Source organism: Neophocaena asiaeorientalis, unplaced genomic scaffold, assembly GCF_003031525.2.
Source record: "Neophocaena asiaeorientalis asiaeorientalis breed wild unplaced genomic scaffold, Neophocaena_asiaeorientalis_V1.1 scaffold16, whole genome shotgun sequence".
NCBI classification, from domain to species: Eukaryota; Metazoa; Chordata; class Mammalia; order Artiodactyla; family Phocoenidae; genus Neophocaena; species Neophocaena asiaeorientalis.
Genome location: NW_020175446.1, coordinates 4416389 through 4430991, shown reverse-complemented (window position 1 = coordinate 4430991; position 14603 = coordinate 4416389).

Below are 14603 nucleotides of genomic sequence, written 5' to 3'. Positions count from 1 at the left end.
CCCTAAATATGCATGTATTCCCACCCCTTCTTCAACCACGGATGTTTCTCTCCTGAAAACCTACCTTGCAATTGGCTTCTTCACCCTCTTCAGGCTGTCTACTGCCTGCCCATTCAGGCAGGGACACCTGTGAGCACCTGTCCGTGGCCACATAATTAGGGGTCAGATCAACAGTGGGCAGAGGAAGGGCTGAGTGAGGTCATAAAGGATGTATTATGATCCCCTGTTGACTGGAGTCATCTTGGTGGAGTGGTGGAGTGTTCTGAAACCCCCTGAGAGGGTCTGAGAGGAAGTGGGGTCTGCAGACACGCCTCCCAAAGGGTTTGCTGAAAAACTAAGCACAAGCAAGATCGAGCGGCTGAATGCTGTAGTGTCAAGGAAGAGGTGTTTGGTTGCTTTTTTTTTTTCTTTCGGTACGCGGGCCTCTCACTGTTGCGGCCTCTCCCGTTGTGGAGCACAGGCTCCGGCCGCGCAGGCTCAGCGGCCATGGCTCACGGGCCCAGCCACTCCGCGGCATGTGGGATCTTCCCGGACCGGGGCACGAACCCGTGTCCCCTGCATCGGCAGGCGGACGCTCAACCGCTGCGCCACCAGGGAAGCCCGCTGTTTGGTTGCTTTTAGCTTTTATAGATTCAGTAGAAGGGGACAAGGGGTAGAGCTGGTTTGGGTCTCGCCCACGAGTAAGCAAGGGAAACGAGATGCAGGACCCAGGTGGAAAGGTTTGCCTTGGACCAGAGCGTGAGCCCATTAATTCATGATTCACATGGAAAAGCCACCCTCTTCCTGCTACTGAAATCAGAAGAGTGTTCCTCCCTTGCAAGAGTCATAATAAGACACTTAGAAATGTTACGGCAATAAAACACTGACAGACATTTTAGGATAACACTTAAAAGTTAAGAAAAAATGAAAAATTGAGATTCCACTAAAGAATATGATAAAAGTCTAATAAGCAGTACAACCAAATCACACTTAAAACCAGATAATATATGTTTTTATGATATGTATGATAATAAATTAAGCTAAAGAATAAAGGTTAAGAATAAAAGGGATGTCAGATACAGGAGGCATGAGACTGAGTTACACCTACAGCCATGGGATTAAAAGGAGGAAAATGAACAAGAACTCAGAACTGGGAACAAAAATAAAACGTTCAAACTAGAAGAAGTAGAATAAGAACTTGGAAAGTCAAGGAAAAGCTTGAATGTTGGGAAACAGATAAAATAAAGTTTTGGTTGAATTCCTGGGCAAAGGAAAACTGTCGAAGGGTTTTAAGAACATTAATGTTTGAAAATATGATTTATAGGATCTCTTTCAAGCTATCACATAAATTTTGTGTGTGTGGCTAAGGAAGAGATTAAGAAAACTTAATGTAACCCTACAGACAATGAAGACTTGGGTGATAGGAATAAAATTCCAATGGAATGATTTTACTCCTTCCTGCATTTTGGGGCAGGAATCTTTGTGGAACCCGTGAAACCACAGGGCACAGACGGCATGCTCTGCCCCTCAGGCTGAGATTTGATCTCCACCCAATAAATCCCAAAGTGCAGTCTTGAAAGGAGAGCCTTTCACATGACACTGAGCCCAGGGACCCTCTGAGGGAGGGGAAGTTGGCAGGTACACCCTGGGCTTTTGTGTTAAGAAATAAATATAAAAATGTGTCCAATATTCAAAAATACTGGCTATTGCCCATTAAAAGTCTGGCCTCACTGAACCAATCTGGGATCTTTGGTGCTATACCCTTTATGCTCTCAGCATATAATTTTTAAGTAGTAACATAAGGCTGACGAGTTTAAGAAATAAATATCTTAACCAGAACAACAGCAAAAAGCCACGAGGAAACATCAGAGTGATTTAGCACTGAGAATCAAAACATTTATTCTGGGGCTTCCCTGGTGGCGCAGCGGTTGAGAGTCCGCCTGCCGATGCAGGGGACACGGGTTCGTGCCCCGGTCCGGGAAGATCCCACATGCCGTGGAGTGGCTGGGCCCGTGAGCCGTGGCCGCTGAGCCTGCGCACCCGGAGCCTGTGCTCCAGAACGGGAGAGGCCACAGCAGTGAGAGGCCCGCGTACCGCCAAAAAAAAAAACCAAAAACACGTTTATTCTAGGAAGCTCCTCTCCAATTGGCGAAAGTAAGATAATTTATAAAATGCTGCGTAAGTATAAACCTTGAAGGCAGCTGTGCAGGCACTAAACCAGCACTTAGTTTCCATTTTCTTTACCTTGTGTAACTCAGCCTCACTATTTTGTCTCATTGGGAGAGAACTGCTGAGACCCATGGGCAATGCTGTCCCATAGGACTTTCTGTGATGATGGACGTGTTCTACATCTGTGATGACCAGTATGGCAGCCATTGGCCACATGTGGTTATCAAGCACTCAAGATGTGGCGGGTGTGACTGAGGAGCTGAATTTTAAATTCTATTTACTTTTAATAAAGTGAAAAGTTAAATAACCACCCATGGCTAGTGTCTACTGCATATAAGACAGCACAGGCTTAGGCATCAGGGCAGTATAGTACTCAGCTCAAGGTTAGACCTTTCCTGGCCCACAGCCATCTCTTTTCCATTCTTGCCGCCTATCTGAGTGCCTGGCCCATTGTAGACACTTAGTATCTGAAATGAATGTGTTTCTATTTGTCATTGTTAACACTATCGGTTTCTTTTTCCTCATGGTTTGTGAATTCCTCTCTGCTTGGGAGATACCAATTTACTAGAATGTCAGAGCTGGAAGATACACTACAGCCCTTCCAGTTCAGGAAGTCTGGTCTAGTTTGGCCGTGATGACTGAATGTTTCAGGAGTGCTGTGTTGAGAAAGATTCTGAGGCTGCATGGAGCCATCTCGCCAAGAGCGAATGCGCGTCCGGAGCCTGTGCTCCGCAACGGGAGAGGCCACAACGGTGAGAGGTCCGCGTACCGCAAAAACAAAAACAAAAACAAAAACAAAAAACCCGTGAACCGAGGGTAGCGCTTTCAGGGACATGTCCTGGAGGACCTTCCCGCTGAGAAGACAAAGCATGGAGTGCTCCAAACGGCAGTTCTCCAAGTCCAGGCTGAGCCTTACTACCCTCTGGGATTCTCTGGTTACCCAGAGACTCTACCCTTTAAATATAAAGATTTATTTATTTATTAATTTATTATTATTTTTTTAATGGAAATATTTTTTCTTTTTTTTTTGATGTGGACCATTTTCAAAGTCTTTATTGAATTTGTTACAACGTTGCTCCCATTTTATGTTTTGGCTTTTTGCCCCCGAGTCATGTGGGATCTTAGCTCCCTGACCAGGGATTGAACCCGTACCCCCAGCACTGGAAGGCGAAGTCTTTACCACTGGACTGCCAGGGAAGTCCCAATTATAAAGATTTATAAAGCAACATTCTGCACTTCTGTCCTTGGACGAAATCAAATTTTTTGCCTTTATTGAAAAAGAAGAGTCGCCTAACAGAGGCTTCCTCTGTTTCCTCCACATGAAAAACAGTGAGGAGGTGGACTTAGGAGCTGGTGACTCACACATAATGGCTCAGAAGCGGCTGGGAATTGTGCAGGAAGGTTCTCAGACTCCTTCCACACCAAAGGACGCGGTGCTGGGTTCTCGTGAGCAGTCCATACAGTTTATTTAGTTTGATCGTGTGGAGACAGGGATGAGGGACAGAGAGAGGGAGAGACAGAAGAGAGTGACTATCCTATCCTTTGCACCTGCTCATCCCTGCGGCTTCCGGGGCCCAGCTTACCTGACACAGGCAACAGGAACACGAAGGAGGTAACGGAGCCTCATGCTGGCATCTGGGGAGCTTTACAGCAGCTGACACTGGAGGAGGCTGGGCTTTGCCCTTTTTCAAGGTTCCAGGTTACTCAGAGAATTCAGTATTGCTACACATTTGGTAATTATAGAGCCTCTGCCCTGTGTCTCATGGGAAGGGCCTTTATAACACAAAGCAGAGTCAGTCACCCTTATGCTAATCAGGCCATGGGAAAGCCCAGGAAAACCTTTCCTGCTGCCCTTGGGACCAGAAACTTCTTCCTGCACTGAGTTCAGCTGAAGGGTGGGGGGTGGGATGAGGGGCGTGGCCTGTCTCCCCTGGGGAACAGACTTCTTGCCGCTCACTTGCTTGCCCCTGGGATCTTTGAATCTGCCCACTTTGTTTTTTCCTAAGAGTATGGGATTGTTTCAGGCCAAACCAGGAACTAGTCCATCCCAAGGCAATTTCAGTCCGTGGGCATGAAACCCAGCATCCCTAGAGATAGCCACATTTTTCCAGGCCCAAGGAGAGCTTTGGGACACTGAGGGAAGAGAGACCCCCACCTAGGCAACATTCATGTGAAAGTCTCCCAAAATGTGTCATCATCTCAATGGGACAGGTGGTGGCACAGATGCACGCTCCGTTTCCGTTCAACAGGGAAAGATTGAAAGGATGACGCTGTCACTGGACGCATCTCCTCGGTCTAATATCACGAAGCAGGGACAGCCGTGGGGATCCCTCAACTGGGTTTCTCAGGGCGACATCTGTCACTAAGTGACTTTAGTATTTGAGAGCCTGTGGCCTATCTGCTTTTCAGAAATGCCAAAGCTCGTGATCAAACTTGCCACTTGGATCTTGTGGTGAAGCTCGGAGTGGAACTGCAAGTCCTTTATGCCCCCTGGGGGACCCAGTCCTGAAGGAGCCCCTGGAGCTTCAGGCCTGTTCGAGGTCTCCCGCTGTGGCTCAGAGCCTCTGAGGCTCAGCAAAGCCAGTGGAGGCCGCCGGGAGTGGACAGAGCCCCGTGCCTGGCCCCCGGGGGGCAGGGTTTTTCTGAGGGAAGATAGGTTGTATTAATCGTGAGTCCTTCCGCTTTAGCTCTAAATGATGTTTGAGAGAGATGGACATCTACTTATGCATAATTATCTATAAATAATATATGTATCTATTTATAGATTTTGCAAGCAAAATCTCTACTACAGGGTCAATTGGATGAGTGCTATAATACAGCACTGGAAAAAGAAGTAAAACTGAATCGTGGTCTACTTTCTTCTTTTAAAATGCTGTGTTTTAAAGATCTATGGTTTGCAGCACAGCAGAGATTTTTTTTTTTTTAAAGGAAGCTGATGATGTTGTCTTATATGCAAAACCGGGCATGGCTTTCCACAGCAGGAAGTCTCTGAAGGGGAGTGAAAAAGACGAGTGGACAGGGTGCCATAGGGAGTTTCAGAGGAGTTCCCCTCCAAGCTTCTGGTGTACTCACTAGTCGGACATAGGGACACGGCCCTTGTCAGGAATTTTGATGACTGCAACTGCTTCTTTTCTTTGGCAAGTTCTAAGGATGACTCCTTTGCAGCTATGTTTATCCTGGAGATAAAGCCAAGGGGCATTTTTGTCCATCAAGGTAGGATCCTGTTGCTTCAGCAAGGAGGTCACACACTAGTGAAAATATGGGGTGTCTTACCAGAAACCAGAGCTGTAGTTATAGGATTGGGGGAAGGGTTGATTTTAGGTAAAATCTAAATGAATTGTTAGTTTTCACAGGCTCAAAGCAAAACAAGGCTGTGTGGAAAATGGTTACCATCATGCCTGGGCTGAGAGGTAACTCATGGTCCCATTCTTTAAAGGGAAGATAAAGGCTATGTCCTCAACCCTTTTCACCTGTGACTAGGAAATTGATGCAGTGTCTCTCTGGCAAAGTGGCTCAGTTCTCCAAGCAAGAAGGGGTGTCCCGGCTTTCCCTGGTGGCGCAGCGGTTGGGAGTCCACCTGCCGATGCAGGGGACGCAGGTTCGTGCCCCGGTCCAGGAAGATCCCACATGCCGCGGAGCAGTTAAGCTACAATTAATACATCTTCTTCTCACCTAGTAAACATGTTTTTTGTTTCTTTTTGTGTTTGATTTATTTCGCTTAGCATAATGTCCTCCAGGTTCGTCTGTGTTGTCACAAATGGCAGGATTTTCTTCTTTTTATGGCTGAATAATATTACATTATGTTATATTAGAATATAATATACTCCACATTTATTGGAATATATCATATTGGAATAAAATATATTCCACATTTATTGGAATATATTATATATTATTATTACATCCAATATATGTATTCACATTTTCCTTATCCATTCATCTATTAATGGGCATTTAGGTTGTTTCCATATCTTGGCTATTGTGAGTAATGCTGCAATGAAGATGAGGGTACAGATATCTCTTTGAGATTCTGATTTTATTTCCTTTGGGTATATACTCAGAAGTGGGATTTTGCTGGATCATATGGTAGCTCAATTTTTAGTTTTTTTAGGAAACCTCCATACTGTTTTCCATAATGGCTGGATCAATTTACATTCCTATCAAAAGTATACAAGGGTTCCCTTTTCTCCACATTCTTGCCAATATCTTTCGTCTTTTATTTTTTTTTTGCTAGTAGCCAACCTTACAGATGTGAGGTGATATTGTGGTTTTGACTTGCATTTCCCTGATGATTAGTGACATTGAGCATCTTTTTCTAAACCTGTTGGCTATGAGCAGCAAAAGAAACAATCGACAAAATGAAACAATTAGCAAAATGAAAAGGCAACCTACAGAATGGGAGAAAGTACTTGCAAATCATATGTCTAACAAGGTGTTAATATACAAAATGTATAAGAAACTCATACAACTCAATAGCAAAACAACAACCTGATTAAAAAATGGGCAAAGGAAATGAATAGACCTTTTTCTAAAAAAGACCTACAAATGGTCATTGGAATTTGGATAGAGATTGCATTGTATCTGTAGTTGCTTTTGGTAGTACACCTTAAATTAAAAAAAAAAAAATAAGAGCTTGACCTTGTAGGAGGTAATGAATGTGGGTGTAGATTACTGCCACCTGTGGCAATTCCTTGTCTACATAATGCTGAGATGTAGAACTGTTCTCATTTTCCTACTTGCCTGGAGGGTGGGCATACACCTGAGGCATCTTGTAGTTTCCCTTTCCCCCCTTAATGAACCTAGTGAGAGCTCTAACAATTGTGTCGATCCTCTCAAAGTATCAGCTTTTAAAAAAACTTTTTCTACTGTTGTTCAACTCTTCTATATCTGATACTTTGTCTGCTTTTTCTTTTCATGACAAGCAGAAAAGTGCTGAAATACCCAATTGTAATTGTTAATTTGTCTGTTTCTCCTCTTATTTCTATAAGTTTTTCTTTAAGAACTTTAAAATTCTGTTGCTAGATACATTCTGATTCAGTATTAATATGTGTTCCTCTTTTTTAAGATTTTTTTGATGTGGACCATTTTTAAAGTCTTCATTGAATTTTTTACAACATTGCTTCTGTTTTATGTTTTGGTTTCTTGGCCCCGAGGCATGTGGGATCTTAGCTCCCTGACCAGGGATCGAACCCACACCCCCTGCATTGGAAGACGAAGTCTTAACCACTGGACTGCCAGGGAAGTCCCTTAAAATGTCTTCTTGATGAATTAAACACTTTATCATTAGGAAAAATACCCCTCTTTACCTCTGGTCATACTCCATGTCCTAAAAGCTACTTGATTTATAGTCAATTAACCAAATAGCCTACTCTGTTTTCTTTAGATTAATGTTTCTGTAGCATATCTGTTTCCATCCTTTCACTTCTAATCTATCTTTGCCTTTATATTTGGTTTCTCAAGTGGGTTTTTAATAGATAGCATATCTCTGGGTCTTATATTTTTACTGAAGTTGTTGCAGGAAAGGGGACCCCTTCCAGGGCCCGAGAGTGGGCTCTTGTCTAACACTCAGAAATGAATTGTCCGAGAAGACACACATGCTGACAAAGCAAGAGACTTTATTGGGAAGGGACTCCCTGGCGGAGAGCAGCAGGGTAAGGGAACCCAGGAGAACTGCTCCACCACGTGGTTTGCAGTCTCAGGTTTTATGGTAATGGAGTTAGTTTCTAGGTTGCCTCTGGCCAATCACTGACTTAGGGTCCTTCCTGGTGGCATGGCATACACATTGCTCAGCCAAGATGGATTCTAATGAGAAAGATTCTGGAAGGTTGGTAGGACATAAGTTCTGGCATCTCCTCTCTTCTTTTGACCTTTCCTGAATTCTTCCAGATGGTGGTAGCTTGTTAGTTCTGCGTTCCTTACCAGGACCTCCTGTTGTAGGATAACTCATGCAAGTGGTTACTATCTTGCCTGGCCAGGGCAGGCGGTTTCAGTTGTTAGGGTGGTTCCCCTAACAATTTCCCCCTGAGAGACTTCATACTCAAGATACTTCTTGGAAATTGAGGCAGACGTCTTTCTTCTGTAACTATTTCCTGCTAAGAGTGGGTGTAGTCCTGCCTAGTAGAGTTGAAGTCTCTCTCCACCTGATCTAAATCGACATATTCTGTGCCCCAAACCGGCATTTACCCTTGTAGTAGCAACAATTTAGCCTTAAACTGTTGGACTCTGTCAGAGATTAACCTGGTAAACAGTTGAAACAGACAGGGGCCAAACAGGAAGCCTAACAGGGTGGTCATCGCCAGGCCCAGAAAAGGAAGGCAAAATTTGGGGTGAGGGCTGCAGGGTGTGACTGTCTTCTGATAGTTGCTGGCGAGGTAACAGGGTGGTGCTCCAGGAATGTTGGGCTCAGCCTGAAGTTACCATCCTCCACCTGGGCGGGGGTCCCTTTTCTGCAGAAGAACTCAAAAATGTTGTTATGTATACTCCTTGAAAGGGAACCAGGACCGTGCCCTTCAAGACTCACCAGGATGTGAGTCTTGTACGATTAAAATCTCAATCCCTTGGTCTGCCATTTTGGTGTAACAGCCCAAATTAAAAGTAGTTGGAGGAGTGACAACTGGAATTTTAATAGACAAAATAAATCTTATTCCCTGAGGAAATCAGAAGAATAAGCCTGAAACCCAGTCTGTACCTTGCACCCTAGGGAGACTTGTAGCCGGGTAGCCAGTTGTTTACTTTTATCTAAGTAGGTTTGAACTTCTGATGTGGTGTTAACTTATGCATAACAGGAGGTATTGGCCACCAAACATCTTCTTTTATTTATTTTTTATTAATATCTGATCTAAAGCAATTTCATTGTCTAAAAATTTAATAGTTACAAGAGGATACCTTGAAACCATAAGGCTGCAGCTACCAGCTGCCAGCAGGCATTGTTTTGAGAATGGCTGGTGGCATCCCAAGTCTGACACAGCTCAGAAACCTCAAGTTCTTAGCGGTATTTGCTAAGCATTCTTCTTAGTTCTTAGCAAGAACTTGTCTGAAATCACATCCATAATGCCTGAACCACATTGGATGTCTGAACCACAGCTACTCCATTTTGACTTTCAGTTGCATTTCTCTCCTTAATGGCCAAAGTGGATGTCAACGTTAATCATTTTAGTGCTTTTCTAGATATGAGAAGATGCAAGAATTTGGGCTCATAAAAATCTTCTTCTGACAGTATCTAACTATCTGAAGGCCTGTTCTACTAGTTTTTCCAGAGAGAGCCTCATTTCTGATCTCCACCCTGAACTCCTTTCAGGAGGTGTTGAAGGTCAGCAGTTGCAGCAGGTCATGGTTTAATCCCTGTAGAGGTAGATGGCAAGTGCCAATTTGTAGGTGACAGGACATCCTCACGGTCATAACTTTGACCGTGCTTTGGGAGGCATTTCATGACCATTTCATCCCACGGTGCTAGGAATACTCATTCCCAGGTCTGGTGAAGATTTTGCTGATAGGCTACTCGGTGTGCTGTTACTGGACTAGGCCTTACTAGTAGACAAAAGTCTTTGGACCACCTGTCTTAGTAGTCTATTTCGGTCCAGGAAAGTATTCCCTCTTGCTGCTTCTTCCCATATCTAGAGTTACACTATCACGATCACTGATATGAGATTTTCCTTGTTGCTCTGATGGAGCTGGAGTAATAGAGAAAAATTTATATTTATGGCCAGGGTCAGAGCAGGTATTATTAATTGGCTACGTGAGGGGATCCCACCTAGTAATATCAACAGTGGCTTGAACAGGACTATAATTTTTTCTTTAAAATAAATTTCCTAAGGGCTAACCAATGACAGCCTTGGAATGAAGAAATCCACCAAGGTAACCCAGAAGTACTAGACACAGGCAATTGGCCACAAAACCAACAATTGGAATGATTTTTAAAACTAGCATAGGATCATGCCTATGATAGAAAAACATTTGATTCATATGCAAGCATCCAAGAAGTCAAGAAAACATTATAAATGATCATACGAGTCAGGTCCAGGATCTTGTGCGAGCTGTCTACTTCTGATGTCGTCTTCTTCTCATCCTGTTGTCAGTGTAGTTTCGCCTCGGTTTGAGCGTGGTTTTAAGGTGATTTTGAGGTCAGCCATCCCCTCTACAGGCCTGTCCAGTGCAGGGGCCCTTTGTGAGTGGAAATTAATCCAACAGTCAATTCCCTTCAGTTTCACTGTGCATGGGCTATGTAAGAGTACCTGATAAGGGTCCTTCCATCTAGGTTGGAGATAGTTCTTTAAATTATGTCTTTTCCAGTATGCATAATTCCCTGGTTGCAGGTCGTGGGGCATCTGATCTTCATCCAAAGACAGATTACTGAGATAAACTTCAGAAACAGACTTAGAGTGTCCTTTTAATAATTCAATTAGACTCTACACTAATATAACATAACAGCAAGGAACGACGTGAGAGGTGAGTCTTTGTAAATTCAGACCTCCATTAACAAAACTGGAATTTAATATTCACTGAAACATAATCTTTTGCTCTCTAAAATTACCCTCATTTTTTACCAAATATAAAGAAATTAAGACTAATTTGTTTGCAGAATAGGTCTGATCTCAATAAACTTGACCTGATGATTTATATAACTGTAATTGATCATACAGACTCTTTTTTTTTTTTTTTTTTTTTTGCTGAATCTTTTCTAAGAAGTCTCAGGCTGAACTTTTAAAAGACCTCTCCAGGCTAGGAAAGTCAAGCCAAGGGCTTATCACAGATTTTGCTTAACAGATTTAGGTGAATTCATCCCTTTTCAAGATCACCAAAATACCTTGAGATTTCTGTACCTGTCAGTGAGTAGCCTTCCTAATTTATCTGATAAAGCTGATGGGAACCTAAGAGTTTCCAACATCTGGAGGAAGCAGATAGAGAGAAAAGATAAATGTTTCAGTTCTGCTTACACATGTATAATTTACCAAATTACTGTAAGTCATAATTAGTTTGAGGGGAAGGTTTTCCTTCCACCTAGAAAACACAGATTTAAACCAGTAATTTTCCAGATAGAGACCATAAAATTTATAACCATATTCACCAGTTCACTCAGTCCTATGTAACTAATCCTTTTTATTAACAACTTTATGAAATCATCAGGTTTCCCATTAGAATTTTTCAATTTCTTACCCAGTTCAGCTTTCTGGTCTGAAAGTCAGAAACTTATATTTATCCAAAAGTCCTTTCTCTAAATCCTCTTGAAGAGGAAGCATTTTTGCTAAGGCATCAGAATAAAACCTAACTAAAGACAATGACAAAAGAATTACAAGAAGGTACGTTTAAAATCTGATTACAATGCAATTGACAAAGAAACTTGATTACTGTCGTGACATATTACACTTTAAGGTAATAACTAGAACTATGACTGATAACATTTTATCAGGACATATCACATTTTTAGGAATCACATATAATTTCTAGAATATCTATATTAGTAACATTTAGCATACAATACAACCTAAAAAGATGTATTACTCATTTGACAACACCTCCTATCTAATTTAACATACCAAATGAACCTAATTAGTTTAATCTCTCTCTTTGGGATGTTTCAGGGGCCCTTTGAAGCATCCCAAAGTTAGCTAGAGGTCAAAGAAACTTCATTACAATTTGATTTGGGAAGTTTTGTCCAAAAAATATCAAAAAGGTTTAGAACACTCAGTCACATAGGATCGGGGGACCCCTTCCAGGGCCCGAGAGTGGGCTCTTGTCTAACACTCAGAAGTGCATTGTCCGAGGAGACACACTTGCTGGCAAAGCAGGAGACTTTATTGGGAAGGGGCACCCAGGTGGAGAGCAGCAGGGTAATGGAACCCAGGAGAATGCTGTACCACAGGGCTCGCAGTCTTGGGTTTTATGTCATGAGGTTTGTTTCCAGGTTGTCTCTGGCCAATCACTCTGACTCAGGGTCCTTCCTCGTGGTGCACGCATCACTCAGCCAAGATAGATTCCAACGAGAAAGATTCTGGGGGTTGGTAGGACATATGCACTGCTGTCTCCTCTCTCCTTTTGACCTTTCCCGAATTCTTCCTGTTGGTGGTAGCTTGTTAGTTCCACGTTCCTTATCAGGACCTCCTGTTGTAAGATAACTCATGCAAGTGGTTACTATCCTACCTGGTCAAGGCGGACAGTTTCAGTCAGTGGTTCCCCTAACAAAATGACCATCTCTTTCCTGAAGATAGTGTCTGGAATCTTAGCATCACACTTTATTCCATTGTAGAGCCAAATTTCCATCTGGTATCATTTTCCTTCTGCCTGAATATTTTTTTTTTAATATAGAACAAGTTTGCTGCTCAGGAATTTTCTTAGCATTTTGTTGTTGTTATTATGTTTAAAGTTTTTACCTTATTTGAAAATAATAGACTTCATTTTTGAGAGCAGTTTTAGAACTGAATGAAAGGTACAGAGATTTCCCATATACCCTTAGGAGCCCCACCCCCATCCTGATGCCCCTTGCTGGTTTTCTGTCCTGGAAATGAGGATATCCTGTGCTGTTTGAACTTTGATCCCAGTCTCTTTGACTCAGAAGAATTGCTGGTCTGTTTGGGTTCTTCCTCTCTATGCTTTAGCCTGGAAATCTGTCTCCTGTAGAGGCTGGAGACTTCAAGTTTCACCTCACTTGTTTTCATCTCTCCTCAATCATCGTCCTGCACTGCTTGTGTCCAGTGTCTGAAACAGTGGTTTGACACATTTTGCTGGTTCCTTAGCTGTATACTGTAAGAAGGCGATTCCTGCAGCAGTTTTTGTTTTTTTTTTTTATGATGAATCGTGGGGTCCAAGCTCTTGTCCTTGAGTGTCCGCTCCCCTCTTCCTACGAGCCCAGTGCCTTGACTGAGGGCTAGAATCGGAGGCAATGAGCCTCCCACTCCATTGGCTGGAATCATTCCGTATCAGCCTCGAGAGACCACTAAATACTTAGTTGGAGCAATGGCTCCAATGCCTTGGAATGTACTTCAACTCACTAAACACTTGTTGAGCAGCTTTTGTGTCAAGACACTTAGGCCAGAAGTGATTAAGACAAGGTCCTTGCCCTTCAAAATCCTTCGACCAAATATGGAGATTGGAAATATGCAAATGTATACAATGCAAAAATTAAGCAAGACTCAGATGGAGTACTTAAGTCAGAGCCCTGTGGTGAGTCAGGGGAAAGGTTGTATTTGTTTGGGAAATAAGCTGTGTTTTCCAGAAGGAGGTAGAATTTGAGATGGCCCCTGAGAGGTGGTTTAAAGTTTGGAGACAAAGCTAGAGGAGAGATTATATGCCAGACATGAAGTCAGCCAGAACAGAGGCAAGGATGAGAGGAAAACCAGTGGAATGGTTGAGGAAGAGTCAGGCTTCCCACTTCTCTGAGGTGTAAAGTGTTCAGAGGGACCTGGGAAAAACCCTGAGGGATGCACTGAAGTTTCAGAGGTAGATTTTTTTTTCACATCTTTATTGGAGTATAATTGCTTTACAATGTTGTGTTAGTTTGTGCTGTATAACAAAGTGAATCAGCTATACGTATACATATGTTCCCATATCTCTCCCCTCTTGCGTCTGCCTCCCACCCTCCCTATCCCACCCCTCTAGGTGGTCACAAAGCACCGAGCTGATCTCCCTGTGCTATGCGGCTGCTTCCCACTAGCTATCTATTTCATGTTTGGTAGTGTATATATGTCCATGCCATTCTCTCACTTCATCCCAGCTTCCCCTTCCCCCTCCCCGTGTCCTCAAGTCCATTCTCTACATCTGTGTCATTATTCCTGTCCTGCCCCTAGGTTCGTCAGAACCATTTTTTTTTTAGATTCCATATATATGTGTTAGCATATGGTATTTGTTTTTCTCTTTCTGACTGACTTCACTCTGTATGACAGACTCTAGGTCCATCCACCTCACTAGAAATAACTCAGTTTCGTTTCTTCTTATGGCTGAGTAATATTCCATTGTATATATGTGCCACATCTTCTTTATCCATTCATCTGTCAATGGACACTTAGGTTGCTTCCGTGTCCTGGCTATTGTAAATAGAGCTGCAATGAACATTGTGGTACGTGACTCTTTTTGAATTATGGTTTTCTCAGGGTATATGCCCAGTAGTGGGATTGCTGGGTCGTATGGTAGTTCTATGTTTAGTTTTTTAAGGAACCTCCATACTGTTATCCATAGTGGCTGTACCAATTCACATTCCCACCAGCAGTGCAAGAGGGTTCCTTTTTCTCCACACTCTCTTATCTTTGATAAAGGAGACAAGAATATATAATGGAGAAAATACAGCCTCTTCAATAAGTGGTGCTGGGAAAACTGGACAGCTACATGTAAAAGAATGAAATTAGAACACTCCCTAACACCATACACAAAAATAAACTCAAAATGGATTAAAGATCTAAATGTAAGGCCAGATACTATAAAACTCTTAGAGGAAAACATAGGCAGAACACTCTATGACATAAATC